Source organism: Panulirus ornatus, chromosome 19 (genome assembly GCF_036320965.1).
Source record: "Panulirus ornatus isolate Po-2019 chromosome 19, ASM3632096v1, whole genome shotgun sequence".
NCBI classification, from domain to species: Eukaryota; Metazoa; Arthropoda; class Malacostraca; order Decapoda; family Palinuridae; genus Panulirus; species Panulirus ornatus.
In genome coordinates, this window is record NC_092242.1 from 34,007,721 (window position 1) to 34,035,220 (window position 27,500).

A 27,500-nucleotide genomic window follows, 5' to 3' on the forward strand; every position below is an offset into this window, starting at 1 on the left:
TGTTCAGGCCCCGATCACACAAAATCTTTTTCACTCCATCTTTCCACCTCCAATTTGGTCTCCCTCTTCTCCTCGTTCCCTCCACCTCCGACACATATATCCTCTTGGTCAATCTCTCCTCACTCATTCTCTCCATGTGCCCAAACCATTTCAAAACACCCTCTTCTGCTCTCTCGACCACGCTCTTTTTATTTCCACACATCTCTCTCACCCTTACGTTACTTACTCGATCAAACCACCTCACACCACACATTGTCCTCAAACATCTCATTTCCAGCACATCCATCCTCCTGCGCACATCTCTATCCATAGCCCACGCCTCGCAACCATACAGCATTGTTGGAACCACTATTCCCTCAAACATACCCATTTTTGCTTTCCGAGATAATGTTCTCGACTTCCACACATTTTTCAAGGCTCCCAAAATTTTCGCCCCCTCCCCCACCCTATGATCCACTTCCGCTTCCATGGTTCCATCCGCTGACAGATCCACTCCCAGATATCTAAAACACTTCACTTCCTCCAGTTTTTCTCCATTCAAACTCACCTCCCAATTGACTTGACCCTCACCCCTACTGTACCTAATAACCTTGCTCTTATTCACATTTACTCTCAACTTTCTTCTTCCACACACTTTACCAAACTCAGTCACCAGCTTCTGCAGTTTCTCACATGAATCAGCCACCAGCGCTGTATCATCAGCGAACAACAATTGACTCACTTCCCAAGCTCTCTCATCCCCAACAGACTTCATACTTGCCCCTCTTTCCAGGACTCTTGCATTTACCTCCCTTACAACCCCATCCATAAACAAATTAAACAACCATGGAGACATCACACACCCCTGCCGCAAACCTACATTCACTGAGAACCAATCACTTTCCTCTCTTCCTACACGTACACATGCCTTACATCCTCGATAAAAACTTTTCACTGCTTCTAACAACTTGCCTCCCACACCATATATTCTTAATACCTTCCACAGAGCATCTCTATCAACTCTATCATATGCCTTCTCCAGATCCATAAATGCTACATACAAATCCATTTGCTTTTCTAAGTATTTCTCACATACATTCTTCAAAGCAAACACCTGATCCACACATCCATATATATATATATATATATATATATATATATATGTATATATATATATATATATATATATATATATATATATATATATATATATATATATATATATATATATATATATATATATATATATATATATATATATATATATATATATATATATATATATATATATGTTTCTTACATTTTTCATTTGCATATATATGTATGTGTGTGTGTGTGTATATGTGCGTATGTATGTGTATGTATGTGTATGTGTATATGTATATATATGTGTATATTATCCCTGGCGATAGGGGTGAAAGAATACTTCCCACGTATTCCTCGCGTGTCGTAGAAAGCGACTAGAGGGGACGGGAGCGGGGGGCCAGAAATCGTCCCCTCCTTGTATTAACTTTCTAAAATGGGAAACAGAAGAAGGAGTCACGTGGGGAGTGCTCATCCTCCTCGAAGGCTCAGAGTGGGGTGCCTAAATGTGTGTGGATGTAACCAAGATGTGAAAAAAGGAGAGATAGGTAGTATGTTTGAGGAAGGGAACCTGGATGTTTTGGCTCTGAGTGAAACGAAGCTCAAGGGTAAAGGGGAAGAGTAGTTTGGGAATGTCTGGGGAGTAAAGTCAGGGGTTAGTGAGAGGACAAGAGCAAAGGAAGGAGTAGCAATACTCCTGAAACAGGAGTTGTGGGAGTATGTGATAGAATGTAAGAAAGTAAATTCTCGATTAATATGGGTAAAACTGAAAGTTGATGGAGAGAGGTGGGTGATTATTGGTGCATATGCACCTGGGCAAGAGAAGAAAGATCATGAGAGGCAAGTGTTTTGGGAGCAGCTGAATGAGTGTGTTAGTGGTTTTGATGCACGAGACCGGGTTATAGTGATGGGTGATTTGAATGCAAAGGTGAGTAATGTGGCAGTTGAGGGAAAAATTGGTATACATGGGGTGTTCAGTGTTGTAAATGGAAATGGTGAAGAGCTTGTAGATTTATGTGCTGAAAAAGGACTGATGATTGCGAATACCTGGTTTAAAAAGCGAGATATACATAAGTATACTTATGTAAGTAGAAGAGATGGCCAGAGAGCGTTATTGGATTACGTGTTAATTGACAGGCGTGCGAAAGAGAGACTTTTGGATGTTAATGTGCTGAGAGGTGCAACTGGATGGATGTCTGATCATTATCTTGTGGAGGCTAAGGTGAAGATTTGTATGGGTTTTCAGAAAAGAAGAGTGAATGTTGGGGTGAAGAGGGTGGTGAGAGTAAGTGAGCTTGGGAAGGAGACCTGTGTGAGGATGTACCAGGAGAGACTGAGTTCAGAATGGAAAAAGGTGAGAACAATGGATGTAAGGGGAGTAGGGGAGGAATGGGATGTATTTAGGGAATCAGTGATGGATTGCGCAAAAGATGCTTGTGGCATGAGAAGAGTGGGAGGTGGGTTGATTAGAAAGGGTAGTGAGTGGTGGGATGAAGAAGTAAGAGTATTAGTGTAAGAGAAGAGAGAGGCATTTGGACGATTTTTGCAGGGAAAAAATGCAATTGAGTGGGAGATGTATAAATGAAAGAGACAGGAGGTCAAAAGAAAGGTGCAAGAGGTGAAAAAAAGGGCAAATGAGAGTTGGGGTGAGAGAGTATCATTAAATTTTAGGGAGAATAAAAAGATGTTCTGGAAGGAGGTAAATAAAGTGCGTAAGACAAGGGAGCAAATGGGAACTTCAGTGAAGGGCGCAAATGGGGAGGTGATAACAAGTAGTGGTGATGTGAGAAGGAGATGGAGTGAGTATTTTGAAGGTTTGTTGAATGTGTTTGATGATAGAGTGGCAGATATAGGGTGTTTTGGTCGAGGTGGTGTGCAAAGTGAGAGGGTTAGGGAAAATGATTTGGTAAACAGAGAAGAGGTAGTGAAAGCTTTGCGGAAGATGAAAGCCGGCAAGGCAGCAGGTTTGGATGGTATTGCAGTGGAATTTATTAAAAAAGGGGGTGACTGTATTGTTGACTGGTTGGTAAGGTTATTTAATGTATGTATGACTCATGGTGAGGTGCCTGAGGATTGGCGGAATGCGTGCATAGTGCCATTGTACAAAGGCAAAGGGGATAAGAGTGAGTGCTCAAATTACAGAGGTATAAGTTTGTTGAGTATTCCTGGTAAATTATATGAGAGGGTATTGATTGAGAGGGTGAAGGCATGTACAGAGCATCAGATTGGGGAAGAGCAGTGTGGTTTCAGAAGTGGTAGAGGATGTGTGGATCAGGTGTTTGCTTTGAAGAATGTATGTGAGAAATACTTAGAAAAGCAAATGGATTTGTATGTAGCATTTATGGATCTGGAGAAGGCATATGATAGAGTTGATAGAGATGCTCTGTGGAAGGTATTAAGAGTATATGGTGTGGGAGGAAAGTTGTTAGAAGCAGTGAAAAGTTTTTATCCAGGATGTAAGGCATGTGTACGTGTAGGAAGAGAGGAAAGTGATTGGTTCTCAGTGAATATAGGTTTACGGCAGGGGTGTGTGATGTCTCCATGGTTGTTTAATTTGTTTATGGATGGGGTTGTTAGGGAGGTAAATGCAAGAGTTTTGGAAAGAGGGGCAAGTATGAAGTCTGTTGGGGATGAGAGAGCTTGGGAAGTGAGTCAGTTGTTGTTCGCTGATGATACAGCGCTGGTGGCTGATTCATGTGTGAAACTGCAGAAGCTGGTGACTGAGTTTGGTAAAGTGTGTGGAAGAAGAAAGTTAATAGTAAATGTGAATAAGAGCAAGGTTATTAGGTACAGTAGGGTTGAGGGTCAAGTCTATTGGGAGGTGAGTTAGAATGGAAAAAACTGGAGAAAGTGAAGTGTTTTAGATATCTGGGAGTGGATCTGGCAGCGGATGGAACCATGGAAGCAGAAGTGGATCATAGGGTGGGGGAGGGGGCGAAAATTCTGGGGGCCTTGAAGAATGTGTGGAAGTCGAGAACATTATCTCGGAAAGCAAAAATGGGTATGTTTCAAGGAATAGTGGTTCCAACAATGTTGTATGGTTGCGAGGCGTGGGCTATGGATAGAGTTGTGCGCAGGAGGATGGATGTGATGGAAATGAAATGTTTGAGGACAATGTGTGGTGTGAGGTGGTTTGATCGAGTGAGTAACGTAAGGGTAAGAGAGATATGTGGAAATAAAAAGAGCGTGGTTGAGAGAGCAGAAGAGGGTGTTTTGAAGTGGTTTGAGCACATGGAGAGAATGAGTGAGGAAAGATTGACCAAGAGGATATGTGTGTCGGAGGTGGAGGGAACAAGGAAAAGAGGGAGACCAAATTGAAGGTGGAAAGATGGAGTGAAAAAGATTTTGTGTGATCCGGGCCTGAATATGCAGGAGGGTGAAAGGAGGGCAAGGAATAGAGTGAATTGGAGCGATGTGGTACACCGGGGTTGACGTGAGGTCAGTGGATTGAATCAAGGCATGTGAAGCGTCTGGGGTAAACCATGGAAAGCTGTGTAGGTATGTATATTTACGTGTGTGGACGTATTTATATACATGTGTATGGGGGAATGGGCTGGGCCATTTCTTTCGTCTGTTTCCTTGCGCTACCTCGCAAACGCGGGAGAGAGCGACAAAGTATAATAAAAAAAAAAATATATATATATATATATATATATATATATATATATATATATATATATATATATATATATATATATATATATATATATATATATATATGGAGCGGGGGGCTGAAAATCCTCCCCTCTCGTTTTTCTTTTTTAATTTTCCAAAAGAAGGAACAGAGGGGGCCAGGTGAGGATATTCCAAAAAAGGCCCAGTCCTCTGTTCGTAACGCTACCTCGCGAACCCGGGAAATGGCAAATAGTTTAAAAAAAAAAAAACATATATATATATATATACATATATATATATATATTTATATATATATATATAAATATATATATATATACATATATATATATATATATATATATATATATATATATATATATATATATATATATATATATATATATATATATATATATATATATATATATATATATATATATATATATATATACATATATATATATATATATATATATATATATATATATGTGTGTGTCGGAGGTGGAGGGAACGGGGAGATGTGGGAGACCAAAGCAGGTTTGTATGGTATTACAGTGGAATTTATTAAAAAAGGGGTTGACTGTATTGTTGACTGGTTGGTAAGGTCATTTAATGTATGTATGACTCATGGTGAGGTGCCTGATGATTGGCGGAATGCGTGCATAGTGCTATTGTACAAAGGCAAAGGGGATAAGAGTGAGTGCTCAAATTACAGAGGTATAAGTTTGTTGAGTATTCCTGGTAAATTATATGGGAAGGTATTGATTGAGAGGGTGAAGGCATGTACAGAGCATCAGATTGGGGAAGAGCAGTGTGGTTTCAGAAGTGGTAGAGGATGTGTAGATCAGGTGTTTGCTTTGAAGAATGTATGTGAAAAATACTTGGAAAAGCAAATGGATTTGTATGTAGCACTTATCGATCTGGAGAAGGCATATGATAGAGTTGATAGAGATGCTCTGTGGAAGGTATTAAGAATATATGGTGTGGGAGGAAAGTTGTTAGAAGCAGTGAAAAGTTTTTATCGAGGATGTAAGGCATGTGTACGTGTAGGAAGAGAGGAAAGTGATTGGTTCTCAGTGAATGTAGGTTTGCGGCAGGGGTGTGTGATGTCTCCATGGTTGTTTGATTTGTTTATGGATGGGGTTGTTAGGGAGGTAAATGGAAGAGTTTTGGAAAGAGGGGCAAGTATGAAGTCTGTTGGGGATGAGAGAGCTTGGGAAGTGAGTCAGTTGTTGTTCGCTGATGATACAGCGCTGGTGGCTGATTCATGTGAGAAACTGCAGAAGCTGGTGACTGAGTTTGGTAAAGTGTGTGGAAGAAGAAAGTTAAGAGTAAATGTGAATAAGAGCAAGGTTATTAGGTACAGTAGGATTGAGGGTCAAGTCAATTGGGAGGTGAGTTTGAATGGAGAAAAACTGGAGGAATTGAAGTGCTTTAGATATCTGGGAGTGGATCTGGCAGCGTATGGAACCATGGAAGCGGAAGTGGATCATAGGGTGTGGGAGGGGGCGAAATTCTGGGGGCCTTGAAGAATGTGTGGAAGTCGAGAACATTATCTCGGAAAGCAAAAATGGGTATGTTTGAAGGAATAGTGGTTCCAACAATGTTGTATGGTTGCGAGGCGTGGGCTATGGATAGAGTTGTGCGCAGGAGGATGGATGTGCTGGAAATGAGATGTTTGAGGACAATGTGTGGTGTGAGGTGGTTTGATCGAGTGAGTAACGTAAGGGTAAGAGAGATGTGTGGAAATAAAAAGAGCGTGGTTGAGAGAGCAGAAGAGGGTGTTTTGAAGCGGTTTGGGCACATGGAGAGAATGAGTGAGAAAGATTGACCAAGAGGATTTATGTGTCGGAGGTGGAGAGAACGAGAAGTGGGAGACCAAATTGGAGGTGGAAAGATGGAGTGAAAAAGATTTTGAGTGATCGGGGCCTGAACATGCAGGAGGGTGAAAGGCTGGCAAGGAATAGAGTGAATTGGATCGATGTGGTATACCGGGGTTGACGTGCTGTCAGTGGATTGAATCAGGGCATATGAGGCGTCTGGGGTAAACCATGGAAAGTTTCTTGGGGCCTGGGTGTGGAAAGGGAGCTGTGGTTTCAGGCATTATTGCATGACAGCTAGAGACTGAGTGTGAACGAATGGGGCCTTTGTTGTCTTTTCCTAGCGCTACCTCGCACACATGAGGGGGGAGACGGATGGTATTCCATGTGTGGCGAGGTGGCGATGGGAATGAATAAAGGCAGACAGTGCGAATTGTGTGCATGGGTAGATAAGTATGTGTCTGTGTTCGTATATATATGTGTACATTGAGATGTATAGGTATGTATATATGCGTGTGTGGACGTGTATGTATATACATGTGTATGGGTATGCGTTGGGCCATTTCTTTCGTCTGTTTCCTTGCGCTACCTCGCAAACGCGGGAGACAGCGACAAAGGAAGATGAGAAATAAAATAAAAGAATATAATATATATATATATATATATATATATATATATATATATATATATATATATATATATATATATATATATATATATATATATATATATATATATTTATATATATATATATATATATATATATATATATATATATATATATATATATATATATATATATATATATATATATATATATATATATATATATATATATATATATATATATATATATCCTTCTCACATCACTACTACTTGTCATCACCTGCCCATTTGCGCCCTTCACTGAAGTTCCCATTTGCTCCCTTGTCTTACGCACTTTATTTACCTCCTTCCAGAACATCTTTTTATTCTCTTTAAAATTTAATGATACTTTATCACCTCAACTCTCTTTTGCCCTCTTTTTCACCTCTTGCCCCTTTCTCTTGACCTCCTGTCTCTTTCTTTTATACATTTCCCACTCAATTGCATCTTTTCCCTGCAAAAATCGTCCAAATGCCTCTCTCTTCTCTTTCACTAATAATCTTACTTCTTCATCCCACCACTCACTACCCTTTCTAATCAACATACCTCCCCCTCTTCTCATGCCACATGCATCTTTTGCGCAATCCATCCCTGATTCCCTAAATACATCCCATTCCTCCCCCACTCCCCTTACTTCCATTGTTCTCACCTTTTTCCATTCTGTACTCAGTCTCTCCTGGTACTTCCTCACACAAGTCTCCTTCCCAAGATCACTTACTCTCACCACCCTCTTCACCCCAACATTCACTCTTCTTTCCTGAAAACCCATACAAATCTTCACCTTAGCCTCCACAAGATAATGATCAGACTTCCCTCCAGTTGCACCTCTCAGCACATTAACATCCAAAAGTCTCTCTTTCGCGCGCCTGTCAATTAACACGTAATACAATAACGCTCTCGGCCATCTCTCCTACTTACATACGTATACTTATGTATATCTCGCTTTTTAAACCAGGTATTCCCAATCACCAGTCCTTTTTCAGCAAATAAATCTACAAGCTCTTCACCATTTCCATTTACAACACTGAACACACCATGTATACCAATTATTCCCTCAGGTGCCACATTACTCACATTTGCATTCAAATCACCCATCACTATAACCCGGTCTCGTGCATCAAAACCACTAACACACTCATTCAGCTGCTCCCAAAACACTTGACTCTCATGATCTTTCTTCTCATGCCCAGGGGCATATGCACCAATAATCACCCATCAATCTCCATCAACTTTCAGTTTTACCCATATTAATGGAGAATTTACTTTCTTACATTCTATCACATACTCCCACAACTCCTGTTTCAGGAGTACTGCTACTCCTTCCCTTGCTCTTGTCCTCTCACTAACCCCTGACTTTACTCCCCAGACATTCCCAAACCACTCTTCCCCTTTACCCTTTAGCTTCGTTTCACTCAGAGCCAAAACATCCAGGTTCCTTTCCTCAAACATACTACCTATATCTCCTTTTTTCACATCTTGGTTACATCCACACACATTTAGACACCCCAGTCTGAGCCTTCGAGGAGGATGAGCACTCCCCGCGTGACTCCTTCTTCTGTTTCCCATTTTAGAAAGTTAAAAATACAAGGAGGGGATGATTTCTGGCCCCCCGCTCCCGTCCCCTCTAGTCGCCATCTACGACACGCGAGGAATGCGTGGGAAGTATTCTTTCACCCCTATCCCCTATCCTTCGGAGGCGGACACACTTCAGTATTCTGAACACGTCTCGAAGTTCGTTGTCACATCAGTCCAAAACCACCCAGAGGTCCGCTTCATGGTTCCTGGGAGTGAGTATTTTGAAGGTTTGTTGAATGTGTTTGATGATAGAGTGGCAGATATAGGGTGTTTTGGTCGAGGTGGTGTGCAAATTGAGAGGGTTAGGGAAAATGATTTGGTAAACAGAGAAGAGGTAGTAAAAGCTTTGCGGAAGATGAAAGCCGGCAAGGCAGCAGGTTTGGATGGTATTGCAGTGGAATTTATTAAAAAACGAGGTGACTGTATTGTTGACTGGTTGGTAAGGTTATTTAATGTATGTATGACTCATGGTGAGGTGCCTGAGGATTGGCGGAATGCGTGCATAGTGCCATTGTACAAAGGCAAAGGGGATGAGAGTGAGTGCTCAAATTACAGAGTTATAAGTTTGTTGAGTATTCCTAGTAAATTATACGGGAGGGTATTGATTGAGAGCGTGAAGGCATGTACAGAGCATCAGATTGGGGAAGAGCAGTGCGTTTTTAGAAGTGGTAGAGGATGTGTGGATCAGGTGTTTGCTTTGAAGAATGTATGTCAGAAATACTTAAAAAAGCAAATGGATTTGTATGTAGCATTTATTGATCTGGAGAAGGCATATGATAGAGTTGATAGAGATGCTCTGTGGAAGGTATTGAGAATATATGGTGTGGGAGGCAAGTTGTTAGAAGCAGTGAAAAGTTTTTATCCAGGATGTAAGGCATGTGTACGTGTAGGGAAGAGAGGAAAGTGATTGGTTTTCAGTGAATGTAGGTTTGCGGCAGGGGTGTGTGATGTCTCCATGGTTGTTTAATTTGTTTATGGATGGGGCTGTTAAGGAGGTGAATTCAAGAGTTTTCGAAAGAGGGGCAAGTATGAAGTCTGTTGTGGATGAGAGATCTTGGGAAGTGAGTCAGCTGTTATTCGCTGATGATACAGCGCTGTTGGCTGATTCATGTGAGAAACTGCAGAAGCTGGTGACTGAGTTTGGTAAAGTGTGTGAAAGAAGAAAGTTAAGAGTAAATGTGAATAAGAGCAAGGTTATTAGGTACAGTAGGGTTGAGGGTGAAGTCAATTGGGAGGTAAGTTTAAATGGAGAAAAACTGGAGGAAGCAAAGTGTTTTAGATATCTGGGAGTGGATCTGGCAGCGGATGGAACCATGGAAGCGGAAGTGAATCATAGGGTGGGAGAGGGGGCGAAAATCCTGGCAGCCTTGACAAATGTGTGGAAGTCGAGAACATTATCTCGGAAAGCAAAAATGGGTATGTTTGATGGAATAGTGGTTCCATCAATGTTGTATGGTTGCGAGGCGTTGGCTATGGATAGAGTTGTACGCAGGAGGGTGGATGTGCTGGAAATGAGATGTTTGAGGACAATGTATGGTGTGAGGTGGTTTGATCGAGTAAGTAATGTAAGGGTAAAGGAGATGTGTGGAAATAAAAAGAGCGTGGTTGAGAGAGCAGAAGAGGGTGTTTTGAAATGGTTTAGGCACATGGAGAGAATGAGTGAGGAAAGATTGGCCAAGAGGATATACATGTCGGAGGTGGAGGGAACGAGGAGAAGTGGGAGACCAAATTGGAGGTGGAAAGATGGAGTGAAAAAGATTTTGAGTGATCGGGGCCTGAACATGCAGGAGGGTGAAAGGCTGGTAAGGAATAGAGTGAATTGGATCGATGTGGTATACCGGGGTTGACGTGGTCTCAGTGGATTGAATCAGGGCATGTGAATTGTCTGGGGTAAACCATGGAAAGTTATGTGGGGCCTGGATGTGGAAAGGGAGCTGTGGTTTCGGGCATTATTGCATGACAGCTAAAGACTGAGTGTGAACGAATTGGGCCTTTGTTGTCTTTTCCTAGCGCTACCTCGCACACATGAGGGGGGAGGGGATGGTATTCCTTGTGTGGTGAGGTGGCGATGGGAATGAATAAAGGCAGACAGTGTGAATTGTTTGCATGGCTATATATGTATGTGTCTGTGCGTGTATATATATGTGTACATTGAGATGTATAGTTATGTATATTTGCGCGTGCGGATGTGTATGTATATACATGTGTATGGGGGTGGGTTGGGCCATTTCTTTCGCCTGTTTCCTTGTCGCTTCCTCGCAAACGCGGGAGACAGCGACAAAGCAAAATGAAAATAAGAAAAAGAACACATATATATATATATATATATATATATATATATATATATATATATATATATATATATATATATATATATATATATATATATATATATATATATATATATATATATATATGTATATATATATACATATATATATATATATATATATATATATATATATATATATATATATATATATATATATATATATATATATATATATATATATCCCTGGGGATAGGGGATTAAGAATACTTCCCAAGTATTCCCTGCGTGTCGTAGAAGGCGACCAAAAGGGGAGGGAGCGTGGGGCTGGAAATCCTCCCCTCTCGTTTTTTTTTTTAAATTTTCCAAAAGAAGTAACAGAGGGGGGCCAGTTGAGGATATTCCAAAAAAGGCCAAGTCCTCTGTTCTTAGCGCTACCTCGCTAACGCGGGAAATGGCGAATAGTTTAAAAGAAAGAAAAAAAAAAAAAAAATATATATATATATATATATATATATATATACATATATATATATATATATATATATATATATATATATATATATATATATATATATTTTTTTTTTTTTTTTTTTTCATACTATTCGCCATTTCCCGCGATAGCGAGGTAGCGTTAAGAACAGAGGACTGGGCCTTTTTTGGAATATCCTCACCTGGCCCCCTCTGTTCCTTCTTTTGGAAAATTAAAAAAAAAAAAAAAAAGAGAGAGGGGAGGATTTCCAGCCCCCCGCTCCCTCCCCTTTTAGTCGCCTTCTACGACACGCAGGGAATACGTGGGATGTATTCTTAATCCCCTATCCCCAGGGATAATATATATATATATATATATATATATATATATATATATATATATATATATATATATATATTATTTTTTTTTTATTATACTTTGTCGCTGTCTCCCGCGTTTGCGAGGTAGCGCAAGGAAACAGACGAAAGAAATGGCCCAACCCCCCCCCCCCATACACATGCACATACATACGTCCACACACGCAAATATACACACCTACACAGCTTTCCATGCTTTACCCCAGACTCTTCACATGCCTTGATTCAATCCACTGACAGCACGTCAACCACGGTATACCACATCGCTCCAATTTACTCTATTCCTTGCCCTCCTTTCACCCTCCTGCATGTTCAGGCCCCGATCACACAAAATCTTTTTCACTCCATCTTTCCACCTCCAATTTGGTCTCCCTCTTCTCCTCGTTCCCTCCACCTCCGACACATATATCCTCTTGGTCAATCTTTCCTCACTCATTCTCTCCATATGCCCAAACCACTTCAAAACACGCTCTTCTGCTCTCTCAACCACGCTCTTTTTATTTCCACACATCTCTCTCACCCTTACGTTACTCACTCGATCAAACCACCTCACACCACACATTATCCTCAAACATCTCATTTCCAGCACATCCATCCTCCTGCGCACAAATCTATCCATAGCCCACGTCTCGCAACCATACAACATTGTTGGAAACACTATTCCTTCAAACATACTCATTTTTGCATTCCGAGATAATGTTCTCGACTTCCACACATTCTTCAAGGCCCCCAGAATTTTCGCCCCCTCCCCCACCCTATGATCCACTTCCGCTTCCATGGTTCCATCCGCTGCCAGATCCACTCCCAGATATCTAAAACACTTCACTTCCTCCAGTTTTTCTCCATTCAAACTCACCTCCCAATTGACTTGACCCTCAACCCTACTATACCTAATAACCTTGCTCTTTTTCACATTTACTCTTAAGTTTCTTCTTCCACACACTTTACCAAACTCAGTCACCAGCTTCTGCAGTTTCTCACATGAATCAGCCACCAGCGCTGTATCATCAGCGAACAACAACTGACTCACTTCCCAAGCTCTCTCATCCCCAACAGACTTCATACTTGCCCCTCTTTCCAAAACTCTTGCATTTACCTCCCTAATAACCCCATCCATAAACAAATTAAACAACCATGGAGACATCACACACCACTGCCGCAAACCTACATTCACTGAGAACCAATCACTTTCCTCTCTTCCTACACGTACACATGCCTTACATCCTCGATAAAAACTTTTCACTGCTTCTAACAACTTTCCTCCCACACCATATATTCTTAATACCTTCCACAGAGCATCTCTATCAACTCTATCATATGCCTTCTCCAGATCCATAAATGCTACATACAAATCCATTTGCTTTTCTAAGTATTTCTCACATACATTCTTCAAAGCAAACACCTGATCCACACATCCTCTACCACTTCTGAAACCACACTGCTCTTCCCCAATCTGATGCTCTGTACATGCCTTCACCCTCTCAATCAATACCCTCCCATATGATTTACCAGGAATACTCAACAAACTTATACCTCTGTAATTTGAGCACTCACTCTCATCCCCTTTGCCTTTGTACAGTGGCACTATGCACGCATTCCGCCAATCCTCAGGCACCTCACCATGAGTCATACATACATTAAATAACCTTACCAACCAGTCAACAATACAGTCACCACCTTTTTTAATAAATTCCACTCCAATACCATCCAAACCTGCTGCCTTGCCGGCTTTCATCTTCCGCAAAGCTTTCACTACCTCTTCTCTGTTTACCAAATCATTTTCCCTAACCCTCTCACTTTGCACACCACCTCGACCAAAACACCCTATATCTGCCACTCTATCATTAAACATATTCAACAAACCTTCAAAATACTCACTCCATCTCCTTCTCACATCACCACTACTTGTTATCACCTCCCCATTTGCACCCTTCACTGAAGTTCCCATTTGCTCCCTTGTCTTACGCACTTTATTTACCTCCTTCCAGAACATCTTTTTATTCTCCCTAAAATTTAATGATACTCTCTCACCCCAACTCTCATTTGCCCTTTTTTTCGCCTCTTGCACCTTTCTCTTGACCTCCTGTCTCTTTCTTTTATACATCTCCCACTCAATTGCATTTTTTCCCTGCAAAAATCGTCCAAATGCCTCTCTCTTCTCTTTCACTAATACTCTTACTTCTTCATCCCACCACTCACTACCCTTTCTAATCAACCCACCTCCCACTCTTCTCATGCCACAATATATATATATATATATATATATATATATATATATATATCCCTGGGGATAGGGGAGAAAGAATACTTCCCACGTATTCCCTGCGTGTCGTAGAAGGCGATTAAAAGGGAAGGGAGCGGGGGGCTGGAAATCCTCCCCTCTCGTTTTTTTTTTTTTTTTTTTTTTTTTTTTTTTTTTTCCAAAAGAAGGAACAGAGAAGGGGGCCAGGTGAGGATATTCCCTCAAAGGCCCAGTCCTCTGTTCTTAACGCTACCTCGCTAACGCGGGAAATGGCAAATAGTTTGAAAGAAAAAGATATATATATATATATATATATATATATATATATATATATATATATATATATATATATATATATATATATATATATATATATATATATATATATATATGTGAGAAATACTTAGAAAAGCAAATGGATTTGTATGTAGCATTTATGGATCTGGAGAAGGCATATGATAGAGTTGATAGAGATGCTCTGTGGAAGGTATTAAGAATATATGGTGTGGGAGGCAAGTTGTTAGAAGCAGTGAAAAGTTTTTATCGAGGATGTAAGACATGTGTACGTGTAGGAAGAGAGGAAAGTGATTGGTTCTCAGTGAATGTAGGTTTGCGGCAGGGGTGTGTGATGTCTCCATGGTTGTTTAATTTGTTTATGGATGGGGTTGTTAGGGAGGTAAATGCAAGAGTTCTGGAAAGAGGGGCAAGTATGAAGTCTGTTGTGGATGAGAGAGCTTGGGAAGTGAGTCAGTTGTTGTTCGCTGATGATACAGCGCTGGTGGCTGATTCATGTGAGAAACTGCAGAAGCTGGTGACTGAGTTTGGTAAAGTGTGTGAAAGAAGAAAGTTAAGAGTAAATGTGAATAAGAGCAAGGTTATTAGGTACAGTAGGGGTGAGGGTCAAGTCAATTGGGAGGTGAGTTTGAATGGAGAAAAACTGGAGGAAGTGAAGTGTTTTAGATATCTGGGAGTGGATCTGGCAGCGGATGGAACCATGGAAGCGGAAGTGGATCATAGGGTGGGGGAGGGGGCGAAAATTCTGGGAGCCTTGAAAAATGTGTGGAAGTCGAGAACATTATCTCGGAAAGCAAAAATGGGTATGTTTGAGGGAATAGTGGTTCCAACAATGTTGTATGGTTGCGAGGCGTGGGCTATGGATAGAGATGTGCGCAGGAGGATGGATGTGCTGGAAATGAGATGTTTGAGGACAATGTGTGGTGTGAGGTGGTTTGATCGAGTAAGTAACGTAAGGGTAAGAGAGATGTGTGGAAATAAAAAGAGCGTGGTTGAGAGAGCAGAAGAGGGTGTTTTGAAATGGTTTGGGCACATGGAGAGAATGAGTGAGGAGAGATTGACCAAGAGGATATATGTGTCGGAGGTGGAGGGAACGAGGAGAAGTGGGAGACCAAATTGGAGGTGGAAAGATGGAGTGAAAAAGATTTTGTGTGATCGGGGCCTGAACATGCAGGAGGGTGAAAGGAGGGCAAGAAATAGAGTGAATTGGAGTCATGTGGTATACAGGGGTTGACGTGCTGTCAGTGGATTGAAGCAAGGCATGTGAAGCGTCTGGGGTAAACCATGGAAAGCTGTGTAGGTATGTATATTTGCGTGTGTGGACGTGTGTATATACATGTGTATGGGGGGGGGGTTGGGCCATTTCTTTCGTCTGCTTCCTTGCGCTACCTCGCAAACGCGGGAGACAGCGACAAGGTATAAAAAAAAAAAAAAAAAAAAAAAATATATATATATATATATATATATATATATATATATATATATATATATATATATATTTATATATGTATATATATATATATCCTCCCCTCCCATCATATTTTTTTTTAATTTTCCAAAAGAAGGAGCAGAGAAGGGGGCTAGGTGAGGATATTCCCTCAAAGGCCCAGTCCTCTGTTCCTAACGCTACCTCGCTAACGCGGGAAATGGCGAATAGTTTGAAAGAAAGAAAGAATATATATATATATATATATATATATATATATATATATATATATATATATATATATATATATATATATATATATATATATATATATATATATATTTATATACATATATATATATATATATATATATATATATATATATATATATATATATATATATATATATATATATATATATATATATATATATATATATATATATATATATATATATTTATATATATATATATATATATATATATATATATATATATATATATATATATATATATATATATATATATATATATTAATATATATATTGTTACGAACACGTATGTGTGTCCTCGTGTATGATGTTGCTGCTATTTCTTATCTGGGCGAGGAGTGATGGCTGAGTCTGGCTCGTAGTTTCTGTCCACCCAGCATTTGGCGTGGGCCAGCTGGGGGGGGGGGGGTATTTCACCACCGTATGTCATCGCTGCTGACGTTAGCAAAAAAGACAAGAGTGTGACTACGCCGTATCTCTGGGACACTCCAACAAATAAGAATTGTTTATATTTCCATAGCCAATCAAAATGTAAGGTTGTATAGCAGCAAGGGTGAACGCTTGTTTTTATTTGTACCCACTACACCCGCTGAGATTTGATTCCTCTCTCTCTAGCCCAGCGAGGTTAGTGGTGTCCCCTGCTGTAAACCTGTAAACCTGTAAGCCTGTAAGCCCTGCTGTGCTATAAGCCCGTTACCCGAGTGCTGTGTTATAAGCCCGTTACCCGAGTGTTTTGCTATAAGCCTGTTACTACTGTGTCACGTCAGGTTTAGCTAAGTGTTTACTGTGTTACATCAGATTTAGATAAGTGTAACGATGAAGTTCATTTTGTCACGTCAAGTGTAACTAAGTGTCACCACAAAGAGATCTTCTATCTTGAAATCTTATCTGGAATGTTAACTCATGTTCAACGTTAACTCATGTTCAATGTTAACTCATGTTCAATGTTACCCTCACTTTCAGTGTTAACGAAAATATTTCATGCCTGATTTATGTGCCTATCTTTATACACTTGAATTCTTTCATTATAAGTAGATTTAATGTAATGCTGGTCTTTAATTCAATCCCATAACTTTATCATTGTGTTATCCTGAGTTGTGCAACTTGACAAATCCTACGTCCTTGCAAGACGAGGACCAGTATAGTATTTGTAACATATGTTACTGGTGACCTTGCTCGAATAAGTATTGAGTTCGTAACATATAAATTGGCGACCTCGCCAGGATATTTCTTGCCTTAACGGAATCTCTTTCCTTGATTCGTTAATCATGCCGTTGACCAGCAACGCTGACGTTGACCAGTTCTGTGGATCTGAGCCCTCTCCCGAGGACATCAAATCTTTAACAAAGCATGAGTTGAAGCTTATTGCAAATAGGTTGAAATTGAATTATGACCGGAAAGCTAGTAAAGTACAGTTAGAGACCTTAGTTATAAATCATTTTGCTCGTGAACATATAGTAGATGCTGCGCCTGATGTTGAAATTAGTGTCGACAATACCGCTCAATCAGTGACGTCGGCCGAAGCCTCGATCCCTCCCCATGTCCCTAGTGATGATAATGTTGATCCCGAATACTGGCGAATTCAACTAGATATAGCTAAGATCAATGCCGAAATGCAAAAGGAGAGGATCGCCCTCGAACGTGAAAAACTTAGACTTAACGCTTCACCATCAGGACCAGTGTCGTCTCGGTTGGGAACTTACATCTCGTACCTAAGTTCGATGAAGATAATGTGGCTTCCTTTTTCCTGAAATTTGAACAGACTGCCCGTGACTGCTCTTGGCCGAAGTCAGCCTGGGTGACAGTTTTGCGGCCCTTCCTTTTTGGCAAAGCTGAATCCACATACACCGCGTTGAACGATGACCAGTGTGGTGATTATGAGGTCGTTAAGCAGGCAGTGATAAATTCTTATCATTTAAGTCCGGAAGCACACCGACTCAGATTTCGAACTAAGCATAAACGCCCTGATCAAACCTACCTAGATCACTTTTGTGAGAAGTACAAGTTAGGCGCGCAGTGGGTTCGCTCCGCGGGAGCTTATATCGATGCTGAATCGGTCCTGAAACTATTTGTGTTCGAGGAATGTAAGGACGGTCTACCCCGTGATGTACGGCGGAACGTAATAACTAAAGCAGCGAAGGATTTTGAGGAGGCTGGAAAACTAGCAGATGAGTACATGTTAGATGTCAAACTTGACACGGGCAGGCGTTCAAAGGGCTACGACGGCAGAGGGAGGACCAATGGTTATGTAATCCCACCTGAATCTGCTACCTTTCAGGTAACTCATAAAAGTCAGGGGAAATACTCCAACAGAGTTATGAGTTGTTTTTATTGTGGCAAGGCTGGGCACCAGGTGAGGGATTACTGGGCTCGAGTGAATGAATCCAGAGACTCTACCTAGAGTAGATCGGTTAATCTCGTCTCAACTTTAGAGCCACTTAGTGAAGTAGGTGAGGCTGTCCCTGCTCTTAGGAAAAAGAGGGGTTGCGAGAGTGTAGTTAAGGATCCGTTCTGTGGGAACTACAATGCGTTCCTGTCTGAGGGCTATGTTAGTAGATGTGGTGTACGACGAAAAGTGACCGTATTACGGGATTCTGGTGCGCTGCAGTCCCTGATGTTGGATGGCTTGGTGCCGCGAGGAGAGTTTGGAGACCGAGTCTTGCTAGATGGACTGTCGGGTCCCAAGGAAGCTCCACTAGTCGATGTGAGGGTAGAAACAGATCTTTTCATGGGCCATGCTCTCATAGGGGCTGTAGATAGGTTATCTGTCTCAGGTGTGGACTTTGTGTTAGGCATTGACCTAGCGGGTGGGAAGATGAACCCAATGCCGGTGTTGCCTACAGGCCCGGTGGAGTCCACGGAGGCAGTGCAGCTTGATGAAGAGGTACCAGAGTTAGTCCTCAACCACGATGATGCCAGGTCTATGACAGCAGGCACGGCAGGCCGTGTGCCTGAGGACATAGCCGTTGAAACGGAGGAAGTGAAGACCAGCGAGAGGAGGCTGTGTGATACCCTCTCCCCTGGTATAGACCCCGTTAAAACGCAGGAAGTTAAGACTCTCCCCCCGACTGAGACCAGCGAGAGGAAGCTGTGCGATACCCTCTCTCCTGGTGTAGTCTCCGTTGAGACAGTGGACTTAAAGACTCTTCCTGAGAGTAAGGCCAGCGAGAGGAAGCTGTGTGATACCCTCTCCCCTGGTGTAGACTCCGTTAAGACGGAGGAAGTGAAGTCTCTCCCTACGTGTGAGTCTAGTGAGAGGGAGCTCTGTGATACCCTCTCCCCTTGGTGTAGACTCCATTGAGACTGAGGATTTGTCTCATGCCCATTCAAGAGAGACTCAGGATTTGAAGACGTCTTCCGGGGATGAAATTAGTGAGGAGAAGCTGTGTGATACCTCCTGTGCTAGTTTCGAGTCCTAACGAGATTCAGTGGGTGAGACTGAGGATTTGTCTCGCGCCCATTCAAGAGAGTCTCAGGAACGGAAGACACTATGGCCTAACAAACGATCTCGTTTGAGAAGGTTTGAGGCGGGCGACGAGGTGTTGCTTCTACTACCGCAACCAGGTTAACCCTTGGCTGCCCGGTCTCAGGGCCCCTCCACCATTATCCGGAGTGTAGGAGACTCAAATTACCTTGTCTCTACCCCCGATAGGCGCAGAGGTCGGAGATAATGCCACGTCAACATGCTTAAGCCATATTTCAGTCGTGATCCTCCCCCTTGGAACCGAAGGTGCCAGTCTGCATCATCCAAGTCCAGCGGTAGCCGTGTGTGACGAAGTCGACGACGTAGCTGCGAGTGCCTCGGAGGCCTGGGAACCGGACGGAGGCGCGAACGGGAAGTGGGAGACCAAACTTTCGCATCTATCGGAAGATCAACGTGTGCAAATGTCCGCCTTGTTGTCAAAACACCCGGAGGTTTTTCGAAACACACCTGGACAGACCTCGCTCGCAACCCATGATGTGGACGTGGAAGCAGCCCGGCCGGTTAAATTGGCTCCGTACCAGGTGAGCCTACAACGAGAGGCCATCCTTCGCATTGAGGTGAACTATATGCTTGAGCACGACCTGATTGAGCCATATCAGTCAGAGTGGAGCTCCCCTGTTACTCTCGTATCCAAGTCCGATGGGACCCATCGGTTCTGTATTGACTACCGCCGGGTTAATGAGGTGACAAGAATTGACAGCTACCTCCTGCCGCGAGTGGAAGACTGCATAGATCGCGTCGGCAATGCTCGCTTCCTGTCAAAACTAGACCTCAGGAAAGGGTACTGGCAGATTAGATTGACGGAGAGAGCACAAGATATCAGCACTTTTGTAGTGCTAGGACAAACTTATAAGTGTAAAGTGAAGAATGCCCCTGCTACATTTCAACGACTTATGGATATCCTCATCAGAGACCTTCCTGGTTGTGTCATCTACCTGGATGATATTGTGATATACAGTCAGAGTTGGGACGAACATCTACAGAGACTTGACAACGTTCTGACGGCCTTGAATAAGGCTAACCTTGTTCTCAATTGGAACAAATGGGAGTTTGTGAAGGCCAAGGTGCAATATTTGGGTTATGTGATCGGCCAAGGTGAGCTAGCCCCACCGACTGCAAAGGTCCAGTCCTTATCCCAGATGAGTGCCCCCCGATGTCGAAGAGAACTGAGACGTTTTATGGGTATATGGTTGAGTACTATAGAATGTTCATTGTAAATTTTGCAACAGTCTCAACCCCTCTGACAGATTTATTGAAGAAAGATGTTAAATATGTTTGGAATGAGCAGTGTGACATAGCCTTTCATCAATTAAAATCCATACTTTGTGATAGTCCTATTTTGCAGGCCCCTGATTTTGATCAACCTTTCAAGTTAGCTGTTGACGCCAGCAATGTGGGAGCCGGTGCTGTCCTCTTGCAGGAGGACGAGAACCATGTTGAGCAACCCTGTAAGTTATTTTAGTAAGAAATTTAATCAAGCCCAAAGGAATTATTCTACCATTGAGAAGGAGCTTTTGTCTTTAATATTAGCATTGCATCACTTTCATGTTTACTTGTGTCCTTCAGGCAATGTCATCAAGGTGTATACTGATCACCACACATTGAAATATGCTAATAAGTTCCGAGATAAGAATCAAAGGTTAACTAGGTGGGCCTTGTTCCTTCAAGAGTATGATTTAGATATTCACAATATTGCTGGCGCACATAATGTGTTAGCTGATTGTTTATCCCGCTCTTAACGTGAGAAAATTCCTCTTCTAGGAATTTTCTCCTTTAAGGAGGGGGGTGTTACGAACACGTGTGTGTGTGTCCTCGTGTATGCTGTTGCTGCTTTTTCTTATCAGGGCGAGGAGTGATGCCTGAGGCTGGCTCGGAGTTTCTGTCCACCCAGCATTTGGCGGGGTCAGCTGCGGGGGTATTTCACCACCGTATGTCATCGCTGCTGACGTTTGCAAAAAAGACGAGAGTGTGACTACGCCGTATCCCTGGGACACTCCAACCAATAAGAATTGTTTATATTTCCATAGCCAATCAAAATGTAAGGTTGTATAGCAGCAAGGGTGAACGCTTGTTTTTACGTGTACCCACTACACCCGCTGAGATTTGATTCCTCTCTCTCTAGCCCAGCGAGGTTAGTGGTGTCCCCTGCTGTAAACCTGTAAGCCTGTAAGCCTGTAAGCCCTGCTGTGCTATAAGCCCGTTACCCGAGTGCTGTGTTATAAGCCCGTTACCTGAGTGTTGTGCCATAAGCCCGTTACTACTGTGTCACGTCAGGTTTAGCTAAGTGTTTACTGTGTTACATCAGGTTTAGATAAGTGTAACGGTGAAGTTCATTGTGTCACGTCAAGTGTAACTAAGTGTCACAAGAAAGAGATCTCCTGGCTTGAAATCTTATCTGGAATGTTAACTCATGTTCAACGTTAACTCATGTTCAGTGTTAACTCATGTTCAATGTTACCCTCACTTTCAGTGTTAACGTAAATGTTTCATGCCTAATTTATGTGCCTATCTATGTACACTTGAATTCTTTCATTATAAGTAGATTTAATGTAATGCTGGTCTTTAATTCAATCCCATAACTTTATCATTGTGTTATCCTGAGTTGTGCAACTTGACAAATCTAGCGTCCTTGCAAGACGAGGACCAGTATAGTATTTGTAACATATGTTACTGGCGACCTTGCTCGAATAAGTATTGAGTTCGTAATAATATATATATATATATATATATATATATATATATATATATATATATATATATATATATATATATATATATATATATATATATATATATATTTATATTTTATATATATGGATGCAAAAGTACCAAGGATTGTACAGCAGGCTCTGGCCTGTTACTTTGTGTTACGGACGGCCCCATAGAGACTAACGGATCCCCAAGCAGGAGGATATGTCCAAGGTATGTGCCAACACATGATCCAGCAGGAGAGCTGTATGAAGAAGGGCCCCAGTATGGATGCATAAAGCCATCTAGTAATCTACGCCACAGATTTCTTATATTGGTATGTGCCAACATATGATCCAGCAGGAGAGCTGTATGAAGAAGGGCCCCCATATGGATGCATAAAGCCATCTAGTAATCTACGGCACAGATTTCTTATATTGGAACTGGTGACGACAAGTGTGGTCGTTGCCTCGTAAATGGTCCTCGTAACGACCCTGCCCAGCGCGTGGTAATACAGCTGTTGAAATGGTCGCCACGGAGCTAGTGGATGTCAAGCAGCTCATCACCCACCGCTTCAAGTTCTAGGAGGATAGAAGGCGTATGAGACGTTGCGAGACGTGTGTGAGACCTCGAACTCGTGTGTTTGATGACTTCAGAATACTGGAACGTGAAAAGAACAGAAAAGCGCGTTGAAGCAGACAAAATGAGTGAGATGGCTACTGTTTGTGAATTGCCTTTTAAGAGTGTCCTTAAGTTTGATGATGACTCAAAATTTCCTCCAGTGTAAACAGTGCAGTTAGAAACTCTGGGACTTTCCCATAATTGAGAACATCTCTTCTTGTAAGGTTTTGTGGGCTGAGAAGGCAGCTTATATTCAAATTTTTGTTGCAAAACTATCTCAATAAATATCATCCAGATCTTTGTGATGAATGTTAAATATTGCAAGTGTAATGAAAGATTTTAACTAAGTACAATGTTTCTTGTACATTAGCATATTACTGGGAGGATGTGCTGAAGATGAAGCCAGATAAAGTTCAGTAATTTCAAGAGAATCAGACTTTCCTGGTTGTCTTAGTTTTTTCATGCTTAGCATTTGGTGAAGTAAGGCATTTAAACCATATGTTTTGATTTAATGAAAGTATTTTCCTTATTTTCAGTAATTTAAGAATATTTTTATGGTACACATGAATTGATGCATATGACTGTGTATATATATATATGTATTTCTTTCTTTCAAAACTATTCGCCATTTCCCGCGTTAGCAAGATAGCGTTAAGAACAGAGGACTGGGCCTCTGAGGGAATATCCTCACCTGGCCCCCTTCTCTGTTCCATCTTTTGGAAAATTAAAAAAAAAAATATATATATATATGTATATATATATATATATATATATATATATATATATATATATATATATATATATATATATATATATATATATATATATGTATATTATCCCTGGGGATAGGGGAGAAAGAATACTTCCCACGCATTCCTCACGTGTCGTAGAAGGCGACTAGAGGGGACGGGAGCGGGAGGCCAGAAATCCTCCCCTCCTTTGTATTTTAACTTTCTAAAATGGGAAACAGGAGTCACGCGGAGAGTGCTCATCCTCCTCCAAGGCTCAGATTGTGGTGTCTAAATGTGTGTGGATGTAACCAAGATGTGAAAAACGGAGAGATAGGTAGTATGTTTGAGGAAAGGAACGTGGATATTTTGCTTCTGCGTGAAACGAAGCTCAAGGGTAAAGGGGAAGAGTGGTTTGGGATTGTCTTGGGAGAAAAGTCAGGGGATTAGTGAGACGACAAGAGCAAGGGAAGGAGTACCACTACTACTGACACATGAGTTGTGGGAGTATGTGATAGAATGTAAGAAAATAAATTCTAGATTAATATGGGTAAAACTGAAAGTTGATGGAGAGAGATGTGTGATTATTGGTGCAGATGCACCTGGGCATGAGAAGAAAGATCATGAGAGACAAGTGTTTTGGGAGCAGCTGAATAAATGTGTTAGTGGTTTTGATGCACAAGACCGGGTTATAGTGATGGATGATTTGAATGCAAAGGTGAGTAATGTAGCAGTTGAGGGAATAATTGGTATACATGGGGTGTTCAGTGTTGTAAATGGAAATGGTGAAGAGCTTGTAGATTTATGTGCTGAAAAAGGACTGGTGATTGGGAATATCTGGTTTAAAAAGCGAGATATACATAAATATACGTAGTTAAGAAGGAGAAACGGTCAGAGAGCGTTATTGGATTACGTGTTAATTGACAAGCGGGCGAAAGAGAGACTTTTGGATGTTAATGTACTGAGAGGTGCAACTGGAGGGATGTCTGATCATTATCTTGTAGAGGTGAAGGTGAAGATTTGTATGGGTTTTCAGAAAAGAAGAGAGTATTTTGGGGTGAAGAGTGTGGTGAGAGTAGGTGAGCTTGGGAAGGAGACTTGTGTGAGGAAGTACCAAGAGAGACTGAGTACAGAATGGAAAAAGGTGAGAACAAAGGAGGTAAGGGAAGTGGGGGAGGAATGAGATATATTTAGGGAAGCAGTGACGACTTGCGCAAATGATGCTTGTGGCATGAGAAGCGTGGGAGGTGGGTTGATTAGAAAGGGTAGTGAGTAGTGAGATGAAGAAGTAAGATTATTAGTGAAAGAGAAGAGAGAGGCATTTGGAAGATTTTTGCACGGAAAAATGCAAATGAGTGGGAGATGTATAAAAGAAAAAGGCAGGAGGTCAAGGGAAAGGTGCAAGGGGTGAAAAAGAAGGCAAATGAGAGTTGGGGTGAGAGAGAATCATTAAATTTTAGAGAGAATAAAAAGATGTTCTGGAAGGAGGTAAATAAAGTGCGTAAGACAAAAGAGCAAATGGGAACTTCAGTGAAGGAGGCTAATGGGGAGTTGATAAGAAGTAGTGGTGATGTGAGAAGGAGATGGAGTGAGTATTTTGAAGGTTTGTTCAATGTGTTTCATGATAGAGTGGCAGATATACTGTGTTTTGGTCGAGGTGGTGTGCAAAGTGAGAGGGTTAGGGAAAATGATTTGGTAAACAGAGAAGAGGTAGTAAAAGCTTTGCGGATGATGAAAGCCGGTAAAGCAGCAGGTTTGTATGGTGTTGCAGTGGAATTTATAAAAAAAAGAGGGTGACTGTATTGTTGACTGGTTGGTAAGGTTATTTAATGTATGTATGATTCATGGTGAGGTGCCTGAGAATTAGCGGAATACATGCATAGTGGCATTGTACAAAAGCAAAGGGGATAAGAGTGAGTGCTCAAATTACAGAGGTATAAGTTTGTTGAGTATTCCTGATAAATTATATGGGAGGGTATTGATTGAGAGGATGAAGGCATGTACAAAGCATCAGATTGGGGAAGAGCAGTGTAGTTTCAGAAGTGGTAGAAGATGTGTGGATCAGATGTTTGCTTTGAAGAATTATGTGAGAAATGCTTAGAAAAACAAATGAATTAGCATGTAGCATTTATGAATCTGGAGAAGGCATATGATAGGAATGATAGAGATGCTCTGTGGAAGGTACAATGAATATATGGTGTGAGAGGCAAGTTGTTAGAAGCAGTGAAAAGTTTTTATCTAGGATGTAGGGCATGTGTACGTGTAGGAAGAGAGGAAAGTGATTGGTTCTCAGTGAATGTAGGTTTGCGGAAGGGGTGTGTGATGTCTCCATGGTTGTTTAATTTGTTTTTGGATGGGGTTGTTAGGGAGGTGAATGCAAGAGTTTTGGAAAGACGGGCAAGTATGCAGTCTGTTGGGGATGAGAGAGCTTGGGAAGTGAGTCAGTTGTTCGCTGATGATACAGCGCCGGTGGCTGACTCATGTGAGAAACTGCAAAAGCTGGTGACTGAGTTTGGCAAAGTGTGTGAAAGAAGAAAGTTAAGAGTGAATATGAATAAGAGCAAGGTTATTAGGTACAGTGGGGTTTTGAGGGTCAAGTCAATTGGGAGGTAAGTTTGAATGGAGAAAAACTGGAGGAAGTAAAGTGTTTTAGATATCTGGGAGTGGATCTGGCAGCGGATGGAACCATGGAAGTGGAAGCGAATCATAGGGTGGGGGACGGGGCGAAAATCCTGGGAGCCTTGAAGAATGTGTGGAAGTCGAGAAGATTATCTCGGAAAGCAAAAATGTGTACGTTTGAAGTAATAGTGGTTCCAACAATGTTGTATTGTTGCGAGTCGTGGGCTATGGATAGAGTTGTGAGAAGGAGGGTGGATGTGCTGGAAATGAGATCCTTGAGGACAATATGTGGTGTGAGGTGGTTTGATTGAGTAAGTAATGTAAGGGTAAGAGAGATGTGTGGAAAAAAAAAAAGAGCGTGGTTTAGAGAGCATAAGAGGGTGGTTTGAAATGGTTTGGTCACATGGAGAGAATGAGTGAGGAAAGATTGACCAAGAGAATATATGTGTCAGAGGTGGAGGGAACGAGGAGAAGTGGGAAACCAAACTGGAGGTGGAAAGATGGAGGGAAAAAGATTTTGAGTGATCGGGGCCTGAACATGCAGTAGGGTGAAAGGCGGGCAAGGAATAGAGTGAATTCGATCGATGTGGTGTACCGGGGTCGAAGTGCTGTCAATGGATTTAATCAGGGCATGTGAAGCGTCTGAGGTAAACAATGGAAAGTTGTGTGGGGCCTGGATGTGGAAAGGGAGCTGTGGTTTCGGGCATTATTACATGACAGCTAGAGACTGAGTGTGAACGAATGGGGCCTTTGTTGTCTTTTCCTAGCGCTACCTCGCACACATGAGGGGGGAGGGGGTTGTTAATCCATGTGTGGCGAGATGGCGATGGGAATAAATAAAAAAAGACAATATGAATTATGTACATGTGTATATATGTATATGTCTGTATGTGTAAATATATGTTGTACATTGAGATGTATAGGTATGTATATTTACGTGTGTGGACGTGTATGTATATACATGTGTATGGGGGTGGGCTTGGCCATTTCTTTCTTCCGTTTTCTTGCGTTACCTCGCAAACGCCGGAAACAGCAACAAAGCAAAGTAAAAAAAAAAATATATATATATATATATATATATATATATATATATATATATATATATATATATATATATATATATATATATATATATATATATATATATATATATATATATATATATATATATATATATATATATATATATATATATATATATATATATATATATATATATATATATATATATATATATATATATATATATATATATATATATATATATATATATATATACACATACATATAC